This window comes from Symphalangus syndactylus, chromosome 1 (genome assembly GCF_028878055.3).
Source record: "Symphalangus syndactylus isolate Jambi chromosome 1, NHGRI_mSymSyn1-v2.1_pri, whole genome shotgun sequence".
NCBI lineage: Eukaryota > Metazoa > Chordata > Mammalia > Primates > Hylobatidae > Symphalangus > Symphalangus syndactylus.
Genome location: NC_072423.2, coordinates 67,972,601 through 67,994,843, shown reverse-complemented (window position 1 = coordinate 67,994,843; position 22,243 = coordinate 67,972,601). Strand labels below are relative to the sequence as shown.

The 22,243-nt window shown below is 37.7% G+C and overlaps 1 long non-coding RNA gene across 1 annotated transcript in view; it reads left to right on the top strand.

Annotated features, from left to right (window-relative positions):
• LOC129489686 (uncharacterized) overlaps positions 1-21,933 on the top strand; it is a 185,798-nt gene extending 163,865 nt beyond the window's left edge. The window contains exon 3 of the long non-coding RNA XR_008660072.2: positions 21,817-21,933. This is a non-coding gene — a long non-coding RNA (uncharacterized lncRNA). The remainder of the gene's footprint in view (positions 1-21,816) is intronic.
• Positions 21,934-22,243: the final 310 nt, after the last annotated feature.

Genomic DNA, 22,243 nt, shown 5'->3' with positions numbered 1-22,243 from the left:
TATTGCAAAGGAATAACAAGAAATATAACATTTACCAAAAAGATTCACTCTTCTCAAATGCTTGAGATTCACTAAAACCTATTGTTTCTTTAAAGAAATACTTTGATCTCTATAGGATCTATAAATAACCTTTTAATATCCTTTTATTTTCCCTTAAAGACAGTATTCTCAAACTTTAGTTCTAATTAATTAGGTTTGGGGTGGGATCCCGGATTTGTACTTCTAACAAGCTCCTGGTTTGTGCTTGTCTTTGAACTACTCTCTGACTGTCTCAAGGCAATGGTTTTTGAGCTTGACTATACCTTCAATTCCATATAGGGCGTTCAGAAATCCCAAATAGCTAAAACTGCCTTTGCAAAAATTATAACAGCGAGAAAATTATGGCAGTAAAAGAGATCTGACCAAACTAACTCCGTCTTGTCTTTAACCTCCAAACTGCCTGTATTAGTCCATTTTCATGCTGCTGGTAAAGACATACCTGAGATTGTGTAATTTATAAAGAAAAAGAGGTTTGATGAACTCACAGTTCCATGTGGCTGGGGAGGCCTCACAATCATGGTGGAAGGCAAAAGGCACATCTTACATGGTGGCAGGCAAGAGAGAAAATGAGAGCCAAGGGAAAGAGGTTTCCCCTTGTAAAACCATCAGATCTCATGAAACTTATTCACTACCACAAGGACAGTATGGGGGGAACTGCCCCCATGATTCAATTATCTCCCACTGGGTCCCTCCCACAACACATGGGAGTTATGGGAGCTACAATTCAAGATGAGATTTGAGTAGGGACACAGCCAAACCATATCACTGCCCTTGGTCATTCCAGGGTGTGGGCCAAGCTAACTTAGGGGAAAATTTAGTTTATAGTTTAAATGATAATTGCCCTTCCCCAAACTAAACCAGCTTTATAAAATTAATGAAAGGTTACCAGGTTAATAAAATGAGAGGGGTCTGAATTCTGCAAAAAGTTAGGTATAGTTAAACAATTACCAGTTATTGTTCCACAGGTATCAAGATTTACAACTTCCCCAATTACTCCTGTAAATGACATTAGTAGAAAACTTAAGAGTGGCCTTTTAAGATGTCTTTTCAGACTTTCACATTATTGACTACTGAATGACTCCACCTGGACCAGTGATTCCTCTGTGACTCCCACCCAGAAGCAGACTCAGTGCACGAGGACTGTTTTCCACATCCCTACAATTGCATCCCCAACCAACCAGCAGTATCATTTCCCCTGCCTCCTGCCTGTCAAACTACCCTTGAAAACCCTAGCCTCTGAATTTTCAAGGAGGCTGATTTGAGTAATAATAAAACTCTGATCTCTCTCCCATTTATCTGGCTCTATGTATATTAAACTCTTTATTGCAATACACCCGTTTTGAGAAATCAGCTCTATCTGGGCAGCAAGCAAGAAGAAACCACTAGGCAGTTGCATAACTGACTGCACCCCAGACCAATTGAATCAGAATTCTGAGGGTGGGACCTGGCATCTGAATTTTTAAAGCTTCCCATGTGATTCCAACATGCAGCTAGAACCTTTGCAATTAAGTCTTGGCAGCTCAATGCATTTGACAGAATTGCTGTGGATAAACTGTGTGCTCTTGGGCTAGTTTTAACTAAATCTCAATGAACTCTCTGGATGCAAAGCTTTGCTGTGTGAAATGAGAAATATAGCACTATGCAAATATAGGACTCTTATCTAACTTTGCAGTAGACATTTTGATGCAGATGGGTTTAATAAAGACTATAAATTTCTCCATGTGCAAGCCTCTTAGTGCAAACCTAAACATTAATTATTGGAGCTGAGTTATGTATATTGGCATAATAAAGAGAAAAATATTCTTATTTTCAAACTGTATTTTTGGGTTATAAAACATTATTATATAATCCAGCACCTGAAATTTCAATTTTTGGAAATTTTTAGACTATTTTACAGAGAACCAGGTTAGTATGGGCAAACTGATAACTTGATTTTTTTTTAAGCATCAGTGTTATGTTTCTATCTCTTTTTCCTCTTGGATATGACCAGAAGCTTTGTTATCAAAAATGCACCTTTGACATTGGCAGACAATTGTTTATAAAATTATAAAGAAAAAAATAGTGAGATGAAACAATTGAAGCATTAAAGACTATTCTTAGCATAATTTGGCAAGGGCTTATACATTTTTTGATGACACAGGACTTGGGTTTTGAAGACGGCTTATATTTATTCACTTGCTATGTGACCTTGGATAATTCACTTAAACTTTTTAATGCTGAGTTTTTTGATCTCCAAATCAAGGTTAATGACATCTCTTATGGGGATCACTGTGAGGATAAAACGAGGTAATTATATGAAAATGTTTGCTAAGTTGCAAAGTACTATAAAAATATCAGTATATTCTGTTCAGAATCAACCACATTAGTAAGATTGTTTATTTCTCAGTAATGTTAATAAAATTCACTGATTACTCACTAGAGTACAAGACTCCTGAGGGCAGAGGTGATATTTTATTTTATTTTATTTATTTTTAATTTTTATTTTATTTATTTATTTATTTTTTGAGATGGAGTCTTGCTCTGTTGCCTAGGCTGGAGTGCAATGGCATGATCTCAGATCACTGCAACCTCCGCCTCCCAGGTTCAAATGATTCTCCTGCCTCAGCCTCCCGAGTAGCTGGGATTACAGGTGCCCGCCACCATGCCTGACTAATTTTTGTATTTTTTTTTAGTAGAGGGGGGTTTCACCATGTCGGCCAGGCTGGTCTCAAACTCCTGACCTCAGATGTTCTGCCCGCCTCGGCCTCCCAAAGTGCTGGGATTACAGGCGTGAGCCACCACGCCGGGCCCAGGGGTGGTATTTTATTTATATTAATATGCTCACCTCATAGCACAGAGCTTGAGACACAGAAGAAGATCAGTCAATGATTGCTGAATAAGTTACCATCTAGACATTTTAGTGTGGTGTTCTCTAAGACAAGTAGCACAGCTTTATGTGAAAATCAGGTAGTAAGCTGGGAAGCAGAGCATCTCTTGTGTGTGACTACAATTGTTCTCTGGGGATGCAAGTTCTGCATTTCCCTCATTAGTACAAGAACCTAACCTCTTCTGTTAATGGGCTCAGCCACAGATCTACACATAGGTAAGGCTACCTCTTTCCCTTTCGTGCTGTGAAGACTTCTAATTTAAGAAACAAGTGGCCAATAGAGAAAAATAACAGTTATTATGTTATCTGAGGGATTGGCAGTTGATAGGTTTCATTTTTCCCGTGGCCTAAATTGCTCTTCTGGAATAAATTAAGTCACTGGGTAGTGAGTTTCTAATCTTTTTAGGCTACAGGACTGAAAGAATGCACAGAATGAACATCTAATAATTCAAAGAATTATTGATTCTTTGTAAAACTCTCGTTTTCTACAACCCCTGAGAAATATTCAGGAAATGAAGAGATCCTGGATCATTATCATGTTGGGTATTTATCTTTGCTTTGGTACTGAAAGAAAAAGTGTGTGTGCATGGGGGTGCAGGAGATGGAGTCGATTCAGATACGTTCAGGCAGATATGAGGGTGGGTAGGAGAGAGTGATAGGCCAATTTATCCAATTAGGAATAAGGGCTCTTAAGAGGAAATGTCATGCCTAAGGAAAGTAATTTAAGCGAGTGGAATTTGGGTCTAAGAACAATTTATTGATCCTTTGAGGGGATGGGAAATTTCTTGTTTGGCCCACTGTTATCTGGTTTTCCTAGTCCAGGTCTGCTATGGAGTAAATAGTGCACCTCTTTCTTCATTCATATGTTGATGCCCTAACATTCAATGTGACTGTATTTGGAAATAGGGCATTTAAGGAGGTATTAAGTGAGGTTAGAAGAGGGTCCAAAGAGACTGATGTCTTCATAAGAAGAGGAAGAGACACCAGAGCTGTCTCACTGTGTGTTCTCACACACACACAAGTCCATGTGAGGATACAGCCAGGAGGTGCTGTCTGCAAGCTGAGGAGAGAGGCCTCACCAGAAACCAAATCTGCTGATACCTTGGTCTTGCACTTTCTAGCTTTCAGAACTGTGAGAAGATAAATTTGTGTTGTTTAAGCCACCCAGTCTGTGAGATTTGGTTATGGCAGCCCTAGCCGACTAACACAAGACCATATGGGTCTTACGGCACTTTGGGAGGCTGAGGCGGGCAGATCACTTGAGGTCAGGAGTTTGAGACCAGCCTGGCCAACATGGCAAATTCTCATCTCTAGAAAAACACAAAAATTAGCTGGGCATGGTTGTGCGTGCCTGTAATCCCAGCTACTAGGGAGGGTGAGAAAGAAGAATCACTTGAACCAAGGAGGCAGAGATTGCAGTGAGCCGAGATTGCACCACTGCACTCCAGCCCGGTCAACAGAGTGAGACTCCATCTCAGAAATTTAAAAAAAAAAAAAAAGACTGTATGGGTTTTTGATTGAATGCTAGAGAAAAAGGAGTTATAAAAGAAAAGAGCTATATTTCCAAAATCTTCAATAGATGCTAACACAGAGTAGCACAAACATAGGAATGTGAAGAATTGCTCACTTTCTAGACAGAGCAGCTTTAGAACCAAAAATGACCCTCGTGGCATTAGTAGGAGAGAATACCAGCAGTGGCCCCAGGAAGCAGCGTGGCATTGTGTCTTGGCACGTGAGAATCACCTCAATGCAGTATAGCTTAGCATGGCACATCTTCCTTGGGCAAAAGCTGATGATCAAGCAGAACCAGTGGGGTGGCTGCAGCAGGGGAAGGCTTGCTTGTCACTATCAGACAGAAACCCAAATCCAAAAGGGAGAGGAGAATATGAGTAATTGAGAATTAATTACTCTTCCTGAATATATATGAGACATTTCCTCCAAACTCCCTAAAATAACTGGAAGATAAAGAAACTTTGAAATGATTTAGATTCCCTGTAATAGTGGGTGTGAGACTATTTCATTAGCTTAATGAAACAATCTCACAGCACATGCAAAATGGCAATATTAACATTAACGATGTAGAAATAGGGATCAGACAGAAACCAACCTCTGTAGAGCACTTGTGAAATGCTAGACAGTGGGCTGTTATCTGAATTATATCTCATTCTCTGCATAACAACTCTGTAAGCTGGTTCTATTGCTCCTATTTTTTAAATGAGAAAATTGGGTCTCAGAGAGGTTATGGGATTTGCACAGGGTCACATAGCTAGTGCTTCTGGAAACTGGAATATAAAATAGACATGCTGTCTCCAAAGTATACATTTAACAACTACTATCCATGGTTTGATAACAATTTTGAGCATTTTTCTGTTGTGTATGGAGGAGGAAATATCAATAATGGTTTTAAAGCAATATAAAGATACTGCACTTCCCATGTCCCATGTCTCCTAAACTATGGAAGGAAACAGTTTGGCTACTTATAGTCCCACTGAACAGGTATATGAACATCATTATTATTCCTTCTGTCTTGGCATGATTGAGCATCTACTGTGTTCTGGACCCTGAGGATATAATGATAAACAAAACATAGAGAATCTTTTCCTAATAGAGCTTAGAAGTATTGAGCAAATTACGATGTCAATAAAGTATACAATTAAGCATGGTGATCATTGTTCTTCAAAAAGGTCATGGGAGGCATGAAGGGATAACAGAGATGAAATTTAGATGGACACTAAGGGAAGGCGTCTAGATAATTTTGATATCGGAGCCAAACCCTGATGGATGGATGGGATTGATTAGGCAAAGCTTGGGGAAACTCTGCCGTAGGTGGACAGAGGGAAGAACCCAGGAGAAAGCACAAGGAAGGAACAGGTTGGACTTGTTTCAGAACCAGCATGCAGGTCAGTGTGGCTGGAGTTTAGAAAGCACGGAGGAAAGATGAGGGTCTAGATGGAAGCAGGAGCCATGTTATTTGGGGCTATAGAAGCCCATGTTAAGGATTTCATATTTCTTTTTAAATGAAATGGAAGACATTGAAAGAGGTAGCTGTAAGCTATGATCACTTTGTATTTTGTATGGAAAATGAATTGAAGAGGGCAGGAGAGCAACTGGGTGACAAGTAAGAGAAGAGAAATTGGCAAGGAAGACTGAGAAGGGGGACCAGAAAGGGAAGAAGATAACACAAGCTATAGAAGTTGACTCCTGAAAAAAGCAGAAATACTCTGTTTTTCTAAAAGGAAGGAGGAAGGACAGGAAAGTGAAAGAGTCTGAAATGCTCCATACCATCTGAACTGGGCAAAGAGAGACATGAAAACTGGAGGGGCTGGGGAGAGAGAGTGAAGGTTCCATGTAACTGAGGCTGCTGAAGGAGTGGCACTTGGGCAAAAGAGGCAGGAAAAAGGGGGTTAGGGTCAGATTTTAAATTTCTGAAGGGGTTTGGTTTTGCTGTCTTCATGTTGTGATTTTAGAAGTGGGTTGCTGAGGAGAAGCTAAAGAAAGTACGAGGTGAAGCTATAGAAAATATAATTGAATGTTGGTGGGAGTGTAAATTAGTTCAACCATTGTGAAAAGCAGGGTGGTGATTCCTCAAAGAACTTAAAGCAAGATTACCATGCAATCCAACAATCCTATTACTAGTTATATACTGAAATGAATATAAATCATTTTACCATAAAGACACATGCATGTGTATGTTCATTGCAGCACTATTCACAATTCACAATAGCAAAGACATGGAATCAACCTGAATTCCCATCAACAGTAGACTGGGTAATGAAAATGTGGTACATACACACCCCAGAATAGTATGCAGCCTTAAAAAGAATTAGATCATTCCTTCACAGCAACATGGATGGAGCTGGAGGCCATTATCCTAAGCAAACTAACACAGGAGCATAAAACCAAATACTGTGTATTCCCACTTGAGAGTGAGAGCTAAACAATGAGAACACATGAATATTAGGAGAGCAGCAACAGACACTGGGGCCTACCTGAGCGTAGAAGGTGGGAGGAGGGAGAGGATCAGAAAAAATACCTATCAGATACTGTGCTTATTACTAGAGTGATGAAATTATCTGTAAACCAAATCCAGTGACATGCAATTTATCTTTATAACAAACTTGCCCATGTACCCCCAAAGCTAAAATAAAAATTAAAAAAAAAAACAAAGAAAATATAATTGGAAATAAAAAGGTCAAAGAATTGAGGTAAGGGCTTTTCATACAATGTCATCTATGTAGACACTATGTTGTCTGGGATGATGGAAGGAGCTAAAGTCTTCAGTGAATGAAGGAGCAGGGCCAGAAGCTCAAAATACTTCTTTGAAGACAAAGAAGAAATGATATTACCAAATGGTTGGCTCAAAGGAACAGGGATTTTGCAACAGAGAGTATGTCATGGTCTCGAACGAGCAATGGTGAGTAAAGGAGACACCGAATCTTCTCTTGATCATTAATACGCTGGGATGTAGAAGAGAAGATAGCCTTCATTTCAGAGGGTCTAGGGGAAGCAGGGTACTCAGGGGACAGCTAAGACTTGATTAAGCCAAGATAGTGAAGAAGAATAAGTCAAAGATGTAGAGGAGCTTTTTGATTATCAGAAGGGGAGAGCATCTTGGATGGAGGAATAGAGAGGATGCACAGAATTACAGTGGGTGTAGAATTTTGTGGTGGTAAGAGCTAAGCATGAAGGGTCCCTTGGTGAGTGAGTGTGTGAATAATTGTTCAGTGCTCTGCGCTGGGTTGCCAAAATTTGAGTGAGTGCACCTCTTGGCTCTAGTCATATCCCCAGTTGCCTCTAGCAGGCCTGCCATTTGTTTGGGAGCTTGAGAAGTCAGTGAGGGCTGCTTTGGGTAGTCCTCTATGTTTTGAAAAATAACTTAAATCCCTCCCCTTGGACCAAATAAAGAGACTGCCTTCTATTAAATTTTCATCATAAGGGAAACAGATCAATGCACAACTAATACTATTCTTTTCAGAGTGCTTATAGTAACAAAACAAAACAAAACAAAACAACTTTTTAAATGGTAAGATAAAGCACTAGATAACTGAACACATAGAGACATGGCGAGTCCTCAGTTTCAGTTCTCAAGTTTATTCTACTAGTTCTTCTGTATTGTAATTGTAGAACATTTTGTTTCAGCGTGGGAGACAGCTATTACTGTCATCCCAACAGCATAAAAAGTAGATTCCATAAGCTGCTATATATACATACTTCATTTAATTCAAAAGGAGTGTCATCCTTTAGGAAATAATTTTCAGGGATGATTAGAAAACAGTCCCAAGGATATATAAGAACATGTCTAAATAAACTTCAGAGTAATTCAATGAACATTTTGCTGTTGTGAACATTTTCTCATGAGCTGTTCTTTCATTGTATAACATAAAGAAGTTACATGGAACGAAGGAAATGCAATGTTCAAGGCAAAATAAAATTTACCTTATCCATCACTATACCACCTTGCAGGAGGAAGAGAATTCCAAATACTTTAGCATAATGGGCCAGAGGTGAGAGAGTGCATGGTTTGTTCAATGGATTAGATGTCATTTGGTAGAATGTCAATGAAAGTTCCAGTTGAAAGACAAAGGTGGGTGAGAGATTAGGCTGGATAAGTAGGTGGGTATAGATGATGAAGGCAATAAGATATTTCTTGCTGAGAAGTTTAGACTTGTTATGAGGATAATGAGGTACAACTGATAGCTACTAGACAGAGGAGGATCATGACCAGAAATATATCTTTAAAAGATGTTTAGTAGCTGTGTGGAAGGTAGATTGGATGAAACAGATGTGGAAGAAGATCAAGTAAGATGTAGTAATTGAAGGGATAAATGATGATGGCTTAAACAAATCAAGGGTGGTGGGGGACTGACGGAAACTTGAAAGAGATTAGGTAGCCAGAGCGAGTGAGATAGGATGGTGCCACCACTTGTTCAGAAACCAGGGACTCAAGTCAAATGCAGAAGTTTATCATTGAGTCTTTCTGTCTTCTTTTTATCTTTTATCGTTCTAGGACTCCCCTCTTTTTTTGACTGAACCCTGAATGTAATATCCTGATGGTTTTTGTATTTTTCTAGCAATGTGTTCCTTTGCTTCTCCTGTGCACCTGTGAACACCATGGCTATTCCCATTGATTTAAAAGAGTTCGACACTGGGCAGGATTTGTGAGGCCTAGAGGTCCATCCTTGCTTGAAGATGGGGTGAGATTTTTCTGACTTTGATGAAATTTTATGTAACATCCCTGGGAAAGCCTATAAGGGCTTAATCTATACTTTTGAGCTCCAGAGCATGAAGGAAAGGATAATAATACCAAGCACCTTTACTATTGTAATATATTTTCTCACTTGGTCTTGAGTTGTCACAACAGTCCTATGAAATAACTACTATGACAAACCCCATTGTACAAGTGAGGATATTGAGGCACAGAGAGGTTATGTAACTATAAGATCACCCAGGGAGTAAGTGGCGACTTGTCTAAGGCAAGCTCCTAGGTGGCAGAGTCACGATTTGAACCCAGGCTGTGTGGCTGTAGGCTGTTAACTGCTACTGCTACTCTCTGCCACCACTCAGCACTTGGGGCCTACTAGAGTACCCAGGGAGGTTGAATTTCTTGTGCCACAGAAATTCCTTTGATGTTTATCTACTAGTCAGAGATGAGGGCAGTATTTCTAGGTCAGGGCTTCTGCAGGTTGGTAGTGTTCTTGTCATCACAGGGGAGAGAGAAGTTTAGGGTTGGTGCGAGGGAAGTGCTGTTTTCTAGGATTACCTTTGTTTTTTATTTTTAATTTTTTAAATTTTAAATTGTTTATTTCTGTACATAGATAGTAGGTGTATATATTTATGGGGTACATGAAATGTTTTGATACAGGCATGCAATGCGTAATAGTCACATCATGGAGAACAGGGCATCCATCCCCTCAAGCATTTATCCTTTGTGTTACAAACAATCCAATTATACTTTTTTCGTTACTTTAAAATGTGCAATTAAGTTCTTATTGACTACAGTCACACTGTTGTGCTGTGAAATAGTAGGTCCTGTGGTTGCCTTTGTTATCCCTGTTCCCATGCCTCAAATCCTCCAAGATTGCCATTTGGGGTACCCATTTCAGATACATTCCCCAACATTGTTGATGATGATACAGCAATGGATAGATCCAATAGTCTGAAGTTGTCACAAGAAAGGGATGGTGATAAGGGGATGGGGGAGTGAGACTATCATATCACATCTATCTATCTATCTATCTATCTATCTATCTATCTATCTATCTATCTAATCTATCATCTATCTATCTATCTATCTATCTATCTATCTATCTATCTATCATCTATCTATCATCTATCTATCTATCTATCATCTATCTATCTATCTATCATCTATCTATCATCTATCTATCTATCATCTATCTATCTATCTATCTATCTATCTATCTATCTATCTATCATCTATTTGTCTACCTACCTATCATCAAATCTACCATCTTTCCATCCATCTATCTTCTAACTATGTATCTCTATCTATAGTTCCTGGCTTCTATGTATCATATTCTTTACTTGACCCTTTCACAGAATCAGATCACTTCATTCTTAAAGACTGTATGTAATACCCCTATTTTACAGATGAAGAAATTGAGCCTAAGAAATAGTACATCTTTTTCAGACCTGAAGTCAGAGTTTGTAGTCAAATTAGTCTGACTCCAAAGTATGCAGTCTTTCCCTTTACCACACAGCTCTTAGGCTAGGTCTTTTAGTTTTTGGCCAGATGTCTACTTGTTAGACCAGATTATTGCTGTTTTAAGATTTTTCCAGATCATCTCTGTAATGATCTCAATAGAACATTTGCAAGTTAACCTCTGTCTTTCTCAATACTGGTTGTAAGAAATGTAATACATTAAAAAGAAAATCTATTCTGTGTAGGCAAATAAAGGTGTAAAACTTGAAGGGGATGCTAAAGGTAAATTTTGCTTTTGTTTTAGATGAACTGTGTAATCAAATGCCATTTGTCTTATTCTGTGAGAGTTTTGAGAAAAGCAGTGCAGATAAGACCGGAGAAGCAATGCCTGTTTTTCCATATACAACATAATTAGCATATTAAAATAAATTTAATGATAATATGCTTACTCTATAATCAATTAAAGTTCCATTCTAGGGACTCACCCTATTAGGCCAGTGCTTCGCTTTATTATGTAGAAGGAACAAGCTAGGTAAGGTGTCTCACCATTTTTTGCTCATGTATTTGTTCTTTACCTGATGTATCTCTCAGAATATTTGGTTACTGTGGCAACAGAACATATCAAAATTTCATCTAGGTAAATAGATGCAAAGGAATTACTTATTTTAATATGCATATTTTTTCCTTCAAAGTCTGTTTTCTGCTCAAGCTGATTAATTTTGCCCTTAAAAATTAAACTAATTTTGCCCATAAAAACCAAGATAGGTTGTATTGTCTTTACTCACGGTGCTGAGAAGTGTAAATTATGTTGCCAGAAATAAATCACAACACAAAAATGAATGAACTCAGTAGCAATCAGCATCATATATAATAGGACCCAAATGAACTGTTTTTTCATTCCCTACCACTTTGATTCCATGGATCTTAGTTGGGGGGACTGAGTTCTTGAGAATAATACTCTTTAAAGAAGGATTTCCACAGGTTATTGGCTAAAAAAGCAGGGGCTCATGTAAACGATGCTTTTTTTTTTCTCTCTTTTTCTTTTTTGGAGGGAGGAGAGAATGAATTTCCCAAAAGTTCCATCCAGGACTTATTCTGCACTTTCTTTTTAATAATAGAAGAACTTAATGTCATTAACAGCTATAACCTGTAAATTTTGTTTGAGACTACTGCATTTGCTGAAATTAAATTTTTACTTCCAAATGTGTAAACACATCTCAGCTAGGGCTTTTATATAATCGTACTCTTGCTCTGCTTGCTTACTGGTATTTATGGCTGCTTACTTCTGTTAATTGGCTAATGTTTGTAAAGTGCCTTTGAGATGAAAAGCTAATGATCTCTGCAGGGAGGAGGGTGTGGGTGGCTTCCTAACAGCTCCCTAAGGGTGTCTCCTGGGGCTTTGACTGCCAGGGCTTGCTTGTGGGCTCAGGGATAATGAGGAATCCCTTAAGACTTCAGTGTCCCTGGTTCTCGAAGCCTTTTTCATTTGGTTCTCCTGGCTTTTACAAAGTCACTCCTTGGAGAAAGTAAAAATCGTCATTCTCGCAAAGCTCTAAGATTTTTCTTACCCACTTACCACTAGAGTTTGCTCTAATGCAGTAGGACAGCATCTCTTTGCTATTACAAAAGAACTAATAATAATAGTAATAGAAACACATAAACAAGTCCAAAAAATGTTGCTCTTAAAAATTAGAGACATATGTTTTATTATTTTATCTTTTTTTTTCTGTACAATAAGCTTAAAGGGAGCTATGTTTTTATTTATTTATTTTTGTGTTTTGAAAGGTAGGACATACTTTTGTTAAAAGAGGTTGGCTAAGAAAATTGTAATCGTAAACCGATAACAATTTTCACTCATTTGTACAACAAACATATATTAGAAGGGAAAAGAATTTTTTTTAAAAAAAGGTAATGTATTATCATTTAGATAAAGCTACTGTTTTTTTTGTCACTGTATAGAAATGATATTTAGAATTTTCATGCATTACATGATTCCCATGCTGGGATTTTTTGTTTTTTAAATAATATTAAATAATACTACCGATGTTTTTGTTGGCCTACATGCTGCTTTTGCTAACATCTTATCTTTTTGCATTTCCTGCATCTCTACATTAGCATTGCACAGTCACATCCCTGGTCACTAGTCTGGGATACAGCTCCTTGGGGACTCCCTCCCGGGGTTTGTACAATCTGTTCTGTAGAGGAACGTGGTGTCCAAAGGGACCACACCATTGCCTGGGTTCTCCCATGGAGACCAAAGATTTTCCAGCTATTTATTTTTAATCAGCTGGTAATCGCTGGACTACTTAGAATGAGTTTCAGAAGCATCATTAAAGATACAGAAAAGCTCAGTTCAAAGACATTCCTTACATCGATTTTCACAATCAAGAAAAGTTAGAAAAAACTGAATGCCCCAAAATAGACATTCAATGGGCTATCATGCCATCATTAAGACAACATGAGGAATGCTTATGCTTACGCTATGATGTAAAGTAAACAAAAGACAATAGAAAAGTGATAATAAAGTATATGCTTAACAATATAAAATATGCATACAAGCTGCCTGTAAGGGCACGGTGGCTCACGCCTGTAATCCCAGCACTTTGGGAGGCTAAGGAGGGTGGATCACTTGAGATCAGGAGTTTGAGACCAGCCTGGGCAACATGCCCATCTCTACTAAAAATAAAAAAATTGGCCAGGTGTGATGGCACAGTCCCAGCTACTCTGGAGGCTGAGGTAGGAGAATCATGTGAACCTGGGAGGTGGAGGTTGCGGTGAGCCAAGAACTGAACTCCACCTGGGTGACAGAACAAGACTCTGTCTCAAAAAAAAAAAAAAACAAAAAAAAGTAAGGAAATATAATAAAACATTAAGATTGATCATTTTCTTCTTAATCATTGTTTCATATGTTTTGAAATTTTATGATGAGCAAGTGTTTTTCCTTTTTAGTAATTTTCCTTTTAAAATAATTACATAAAACATACAAAAAGCACAGAGAATGATATAAAATAACATATCTTTGTATTCATATGAAATCTTGCATGCTTTTTGTCTCATTTGCTTAGATATTTTCAGTTATTTTTTGAGATAAAGTGTTTGATTTCTCTGTCTCTTTTCCTGGAGGTAATCACTATTCTGAGGTTTATGAGTTTTATATTTTTGTTACATGTGTAAGCTTTCATAAGTGATGTATAATATTGTTATGTATATTTTAAGCTTATACATAACAATTGTTCTACATGTCATTTTACAATTTACTTTGTTTAGTCAACCTCTACCTTTAAGATTTATTCATGATGATGTATGTAGAGCCACTTCACTTTCAAATGCTCATATATAATCCCATTAATCCGTTTGTCAATATACAACCATTTATCCACTTATTCTCCCAGTGGGATACACTTCAAAGTTATTTTAGACTTTTTGCTCTTGTAAAATGTTGCATTTAATATTCTTATGAGTCTTCTCTACACATATTTGAGTTTCTCTAAATGTACCTAGAAGTAGCATCACTGGTTTGAAAATATCCATATCTTACCTATGCTAGATTTTACTAAATTATTTTCCAGTTTATACTCCCAATAGCAGAATACATGAATTACTATTTCCCTACATTCTTGTCAACTCTTGAAATTAGACTTTTAAATATTGGCTAAGTGGATAAATATGAAAGAACATCTTGTATGGGTTTTTATGTACTCTTCCCTGTTAATTAGCTTTTAGGCTCCACTTTGATGTGAATTGCCTGTTTCTTTGCCTATTATTCTATTAGGTCATTTTTCCTTTTCCTACTGTTTTTTTAAGCATTTATGATATAGTTGAGATACTAATTCTTTGTCAGTTTTATGCATGGCAAATACTTTCTTCTTGTATGTAGATTGTCTCTGTATTTTAAGAGTTTCTTTTGATGAATAGATGTTTTAACTTTTAATGTAGTAAAATTTATTAACATTTTCTTTATAAGTTTTTTTTTTGTTTCTTATTGAAGATATATTTTGCTTACCTGAGGTCATAAATACATTTACTACTTTCTTCTAAAACAATTGTTTTTGCATGCTGTGATGTAGAAAGCTAAGTTAATTTATTCCTGTGTAGCTAACCATTATCTTGGCACCACTTCTTATTAAATAGACCATTGTGACCACACTGATGTGTAATGTTGTCTTCAATTTATGTCAACCTTTCAAATGTGAGAACTCTTTTCTTGGTTCTGAACCCTTATCTTTGTCTATTTGGTTGTCCCTGTTCTATTACAACGCTATGACAATCACTACAGCCTTAGAACATGCTGGTATTTGCTAGAGCAGATCGGTCTCTTATTTTCCTTTTTAATAATTGTCTTGCCTATACTGGACAGTTTATCCTTCCACATATATTTCATTATCATCTTGTAAAGTTATTTAAACAACGCTTTTGGAATTTTGATTGGATTTTGGTGATATTTAGAGATTAATTTGGGGGAAGATGATATATTTATTGAGTTTTTCTATCTAGGAACAGTTCATTTCATCAGTTAGGTCTTGTGTATCTTTAACATTTTATAATTCTTTGTACATTTTTATTAGATTTCTTTCCTATTATTATGTGTGTGTATGTGTATAATATTGTTACACAGCTACATTTCTTAAAGTGTCTGGTCTATAGGAACTCTTGATTTTTCTGTATTAATGTTGCTTTCATTAACCTTGTTGACATCTTTTATTAGTTATGAGTTTATCTATAGATTCTTTTGAGTTTCCTATGTAGAAAACCATGTCTTTTACAATAACAAATGTATTTCTTTTTTTCCACTATATTTTGATTCTCTTTTTCTTGTGTATTGAGCTAACAGAGACTGGCATCTACACAATGCATTCTTCTTTCTTAAAAATAGAAACACGATGTGCCCAGCTAAAAAAACTACATTTTGCAGCCTCTCATGGAGGGATGACAACTGAGATGTATATAGAAGTAGGTGGGTTGGACTTTCAAGAAAGTTCTTCAAGGGGAAGGATAACTCCAATGATAAGTGCATCCTTTTGCCTTTTTTTCTGTCTTCCTTTCTGAAGCTTGGATCAATGGATGTGATGTTTGGAGCTCCAGTCCCCATTTTGGGATCATGAAATTCCCCTCAGAATGCAAGCAAATGTTGAGAATGGTGGAACAGAAATGAAGAAGAACTTGGGCTCTGATGTATTTATGGAGCTAAAATTTTAGGTCAGTGCTGACATCAGAATTTCTTTTAGGCAAGAAAACTAACTTCCACCTTGTTTAAGGCACTATTGGTAACGTTTTCTGTAACATGCAGCCAAATTTAATCATAAATGTACATAGTGCTGTGTTTCCAGTAGCATTTTTAATTAAAAAAGTGGTAGACGGTATGGTCTTTTTCTCAAATTTGGGAGAAAATGCTTCCAATTTTCACTATAAAGTTTGCTGTTTGCTATAAGTTTTTTGTAGAAATCTTTTTTCATCATATGTTTTCTTTCTTTTCCTAGTTATCTGAATTTTATCATGAATGCTTGTGGAATTTTATCAAATGCTTTTTCTGAATCAAATTTTTTTTCTGTATTATTTTATCGACTAATGTGATTATATTAATACATTTTTCTAATTTTAATCTAGCCTTTCTTTTCTGGGATAAACTCTAAGTGGTTACTATGAACTGTCTCTTAATGTAACATTACTTTAAAAATATATTGCTTGGTTTGATTTGCAAATATTGTCTTTAAAATTTTTGCATTTATACTTAAAAGGGGGGAATGGCCTATACTTTCCTTCTTATGATTGGCTCATCTGATTCTTTTGTTGAAGTCAATTTCATGAAATGACTTGTGAGCCGCCTTTCACTTTCTATTTCCCAGAACAGTTTATGTATAGCTGTGGGGTTATTTTTTTTCCTTGATTATTCATATTATCTCATCTGTAAAACTGCCTTTGTCAGTGATTTTCTTGCAGGTAAAATTTAAATTCTTTTTAAATTATAGAAAAGTTTTCAATTCTTTTCAAAAAATTTGATTTTAAGTTTTTTCATGTTCTGTTTTTTCATGAGATAATTTTGCTACCTTTATATTTTTTGAAAAATTTTCTATATCTCTAACTTTTCATATTTATTAACAGAAAGGTGTTCCTTATAATGTCTAATGACATTTTACTTCTATTTTCGTCTGTATCAATTTTTTTTGCTAATATTATTTATTTATGTCTTCTTTTCTTTTATAATGGCGATATCCAGAGATTTTTCTATTTTTCTTAGTCTTTTATTTAAAAAACACTTTAAAAATTTTATGTCTTTTTCTGTTTTCTGTTTCACTAAATTCTGCCAATTTTCTATCAACTTTTTAGGGCTTATTTTATTGTTATTATCTGTCTTTATGAATTAACTGCTTACTCAGCTTTTTTCTAATATAAACATTTACACAATACATCATTCTCTATATTCTGTTTTGGTTGTGCTTCACAACTTTTTTTTTTTTGTGAGATGGAGTCTCGCTCTGTCATCCAGGCTGGAGTGCAGTGGCAGGATCTCAGCTCACTGCAAGCTCCGCCTCCCAGGTTCATGCCATTCTCCTGCCTCAGCCTTCCAAGTAGCTGGGATTACAGGCACCCGCCACCATGCCCAGCTAATTTTTTGTATTTTTAGTAGAGACGGGGTTTCACTGTGTTAGCCAGGATGGTCTCCATCTCCTGACCTCGTGATCCTCCCGCCTCGGCCTCCCAAAGTGCAGGGATTACAGGCGTGAACCACCGCGCCTGGCCTGTGCTTCACAACTTTAAAACATAGTGTTTTTATTCTCTTTTAATTCTGAGTATATTCCAGTTTACATTATGATTTTTTTCTTTGATCTGTAGATTACTTCGCAGTATGCTTTTTTATTTTTAAAAGACTTTCTGTCTTTTAGTATCAATCTATGTTTTATGTTATTGTTTAATCAATTTTTATAGTGTTGTTACTTTTCTAAACATGTTAAACATTCTTTCTGATTGCTCTGTTGTATCAGAGGATGCTAATCCTACTTCTCTCTATTTTGTTGTCTGTTGACACTCTTGATTGCTCATTTTTCTGTTTCATATATTTTTAAAAATTGCAAATGCCTCTTGAGTGTTGTTTGCTTAAGTGTGGGAGTTTAGTGCATCTTGGATTATGGAGCTTCTTCAAAGTATTCTTGGTGTTGCTTCTGCTAAAATTTTAGGGAGTTCTCATTAAACATATAGCAGTATTTACCTTAATCTCTCAACTTGGGAATCTTATACCACCTAGATTGCTAAATGTTCCCCAACACTCACATAAATTGCAGATTTGGAGTTTTGCTTCTGATAATGGAATTACTTTTCCCCAAAGCCCTCACAGAAGTAATTTTTCATGTTTCCCTGGAGAAAAATTGGTAAGAGATTTTCTAGACCCCTGTTCACGGAGACGTCACCCATGATAGGGTCCTGGCGAACTGTGTGAGTCTTGGTGTCACTTTCCTGCCTTTCAAGACCCTGTGGCCATGCATCCATGTATTTCCCCCTGGGAGTCAGGGACTTATTTTAGGACTAACATTTCCAGGGGACCAGCTTATTGCTTGTGTATCAGGAAACAAGCTTATTGCTCTGTTTTTGAGTTCCTCTTTTATTTCTGGCACCTGTAGATTTCCTTTGCTTTTTTCCAAATTTACCTATTAATCTTATTTGGTTGCATTTTAGCCAGCATTTCTATGTGGTGTTGCTGACGCTGTAAATTTGAAGTCTATATTAGCACTGGACCCAGGGAAACTAATGTAATTGGAGAGGGAGGAGAAGGAGAAAATAATTCAGAAATACAGAGGAGCTACGCAAGGAGCGGTGATAGATTGCTCCAGAAAGTCAGTAAGTATCTAGCATCTTCCAGGGAGCCCCGTGGGCCTATCTGACCTGTTTGTTCTTTGGTTATAGAGTACTAAGAACAGGGCTGAGGCTGGTGGCCTGACAGAGTGGGCATTTGCTGCGCTGACTTCTGGAAGTTCCTGAGTCCCATTGTTGACTAAGTGCCAAGATCACTTGGTAGGACATGATTCTAACAGAAAAGGAAGCCATGCTGCTGCTGTGCATGTGCTTACACCGAATAGGAGTGAAGTTTTACATCTTCTAAAATGCATTAGAGAGTGATCAAAATTACAGCCCTCTCTGAATGGGACTCTCCTTTAACACAACTTACATTCAGTAAGTGCCTACTATGTTTCAACAAATAAGAGATGGGTAGGTGGGTCTCTGAAGCTGTCAGCTTAGCAGAGGAGGTGGGAGCACACAGCCAAGCCTAAAACAATTTGAGGCTTGTTATGAAAGTGGTATGAACAGATGCTGTTGGAGCAAAGGCGAAGGAGGAATGAATTGGTTGATTCAAATGAGGGGGAGTGATGTGGTAGGGAAATCTTTCTAGGGGCAATTTCTGAGCTTTGCCATGTAGGATGAACAGGAAACTACCTGTGGGGAAGGAAGGAAGAGAGGCGCAATGTAATCTGAGCAGAAGAGCTGAGACCTCGCTCTGCAGGGTTTTCAGACCCCTGTTGACCAATCCACTGGAGCTGGAGCCTTGGGTATTGTGAGAGTAGAGGAGGCTGGGTCCAGATAATAAAAGACTTTGAGTGTAACATTTGCTTTCATTTGTTTGGAAGATGCTTTTTCCCTAAGGTAAGAGCTTAGGGAAAATAGATGTTTATATCAACTCAGTACATGCCTACATTTGGATTATATTTTGGTTCCCTTAAAGTCTTTCCTATATACCTAATTTATTTACTCAAATGTAATAATGTTGGGGAAAACAAGGGGGTTTGAAAGTCTGTTGCGCAAAAACCATTCAAAAATATTATTTTTAGCGATTATCGTAAAAGCATAATACAGTAACTTTATCTCTGAATGAGATAGATATAGATTAAGCAAGGGTATGCAGTTTTTACTATGACAATTTCACATTGCATGCTATTTATACTACTTGTGATTTTCTGAAAGAGATACCAATCAGACTTGCAAATTAATGTGGTTAGCATTTTACTTAAAAATAATGATTTTGTTCCTCGCCTTTATTTATAGTCACTGCAAAGTTATAAAAAGGAACAAGGGGGAGAGCTTTCACCAAATTGGTGAAGTTTATTATAGTACTTTTTAGACTAGCATGATGTAAGAGGAAAGATACTGGGAAATACCAACCCAAAGCCTTTTAATATTCATTTATAATTATATGTATGTTAGACCCCCCAATTCACAGGAGAACATTTATTATTTTGGTCATAGTTTTAATTAAAAATCAGAATAAATATGACTTTCTATTGCTATACTTGTCAGTTTTACTTAACCTTTTGTTCCTTTATTTAAAACATCTATTTTCCTACCTGTCTATTTATCTAGGTATCTTAGCACCTACCGCTAGTCCTAGGGATCACTGAATTAAAATATAGTAAAACATACTACCTGGTTCCTTCGATCAATGCCTTGCTGTTCTCTACTTTTGCTTGCCTGGATTTTGGTATCTATGTCATCTTCAAGATGGATCATCCCTGGTTTGAATTTGTGAATGCAAGTTCATTCAGCATTCTGATCATGTGTGGTGTTTCTGCAAATGTGAATGAATAGAGATTAACTTCATGCCATCTACTGCAATAATTTCTCTTGTGGATTTGAAGCTAAATTGCAGAAGTGGATGTGTGATATATGAATATGGCATGATGCTTTTCTCCTGTCTCCTTGTTTTCAATCCTTAGAAACCTGAGTATTTGGGAAAAATGCAAATTCTGAAAAATCTTAATAATTTTTCTAAGACTATTTTTGGTCAACTTGTAGGTTTCAACTCATACAATTAGGAGGAACAAATTGCAATTGTTTTGGTGAATTTGTTAAAATTTTACAAAAGATCACATATACTAGATGAGACTCAAACAACTGAATGTAATAGTTTAATTAAAATGGAAAATCTGAAGACAGTATTGTGTGGCAGTGTCAGCCCCTGAAAAATGCGCAAAACAGCTCCTCGTCTCACATAAAGTTATTTCATTAAATAGGCCTTTCGATTTTAAACAACCTTTAGAAGCAGAACCAGAAAGACATTATTAAGAAGTGAGGGAGGAACGATGACTCAGAGGATGAACAAGCACAAAAAAATTAGGAGAGGAAATTATTACCTGGAGGCATTAAATATAACAAACTTAGCTGGTATTTGTCACAGTAGTTTCAATGTTATGTATAAAAGAAAACATATTTAGCTATTCGTTTCAAAACAGCGAGGAATCACCAAATCTGTAAGTGGTACTTCTTATAATGTTTTCATTCACACAATCAACACTTATTAAGTGTTATTATTCATGAGGCACTAAGTAAAGCGACTCCTGTTCTAAGGAGCTCCTAGAAGTGCTGGGAGGTGTTAGGAGGTGGGGGAGAACAGTGAATTCCTCCAGGGTGAAGGGTGCAGGGGATGGGCAACCGCAGATGTCAAAGCTAGTGGAGTAAGAGCTGCATGCACTTGGCTGGCTTCGACCGGCTTAGCCTTTCCAGATTATTTACATTTATTGTGCCTGCCTGTGCAGGTCATTGGATTTAGAATGAGGCTTCTCTCAGAGCCAGGTCCAGAGAGCTTCTGCAATGCACTAGCCTTCACAAGTGCTCAAGAGGGAACAGACAGCTTGCACAGGTGTCGTGAGACCAATGCCCACCATTGTGGATCTCAGGACTCCAATCCACTATAGTGTAGAAAGTTCTTTCTGCAGTGGTTCCTGGGGGATTGTCATTCACTTGTCCCCAAGGGGGCTACATGCAAATTAGCTAAACCTGAAGGGTTAGTGATTGGCTCTGAGAGGGAGATTTGGCCCTGCTTTTCCCACCCATTTCACCACAGCTTTCATGGAGATGTAGATTCGGAAGCCCTCCCTGAATATAAGATCCTGATACTGGGGCCATCCCATCACCCTGACTAACTCCTATGTGGGTCCCACAGAATAAAGACAACTTGTGACTTGAGCCTTGGAGAGTGGGGAGGACTCAGCTCGGTTGATCTGGGGCAGGGCAGGAGGGGTAGATGGATGCCAGTAAGCACCAAGGAGCAGGTACATGTTAAGGTATCTTGCAAAAAATTTTAAGAAGCTCAGAATTGACACCCAGAGGTGAGGGAGGAGAAGCAGTGCAAAACGAGGCTGAAGAAGAATGCGGGATTCACACATTCAGGACCCTGAATGGGAAGTAAGGGTGTGAGACTTTATTTTGAAAGTGATGAAGAGGCATGGAAGAGTTTTAAGGAAGCGACATTTGCTTTGTGTTTCAGAAAGAATCATCTGAAAGGAATGTGGAGATCAGAGAAAAATGATGGGAAAGTTACCACAGCCTGCAAATGAGAAATGATGAGAGCCTGCCTGGGGTAAGGCAGTTGTGTGGGATGGAAAGGAAGCACTAGATGAGGCAGATGCTTAGGTGGAGCAAGAACAGGGCAGGAGAAGCAAGTAAAGGAGGGCACTGAGGGACGAAAGGGGCCTAGAGCTCTGGAGGTTTCTGGCTGGGCGGCTGGGCGGCTGGGCGGCTGGGTGGGCGGCTGGGCGGCTGGGCGGCTGGGCGGCGGGGCGGCGGGGCGGCGGGGCGGCGGGGCGGCTAGCGGGGCCATTATTGCAGGAAGGGGATCAGGAATAGATTTGAGTCCGGATAAGACAATTAGGTTATTTCTGAATATATCAAGCATGTAGTACTGGAGATAGTCA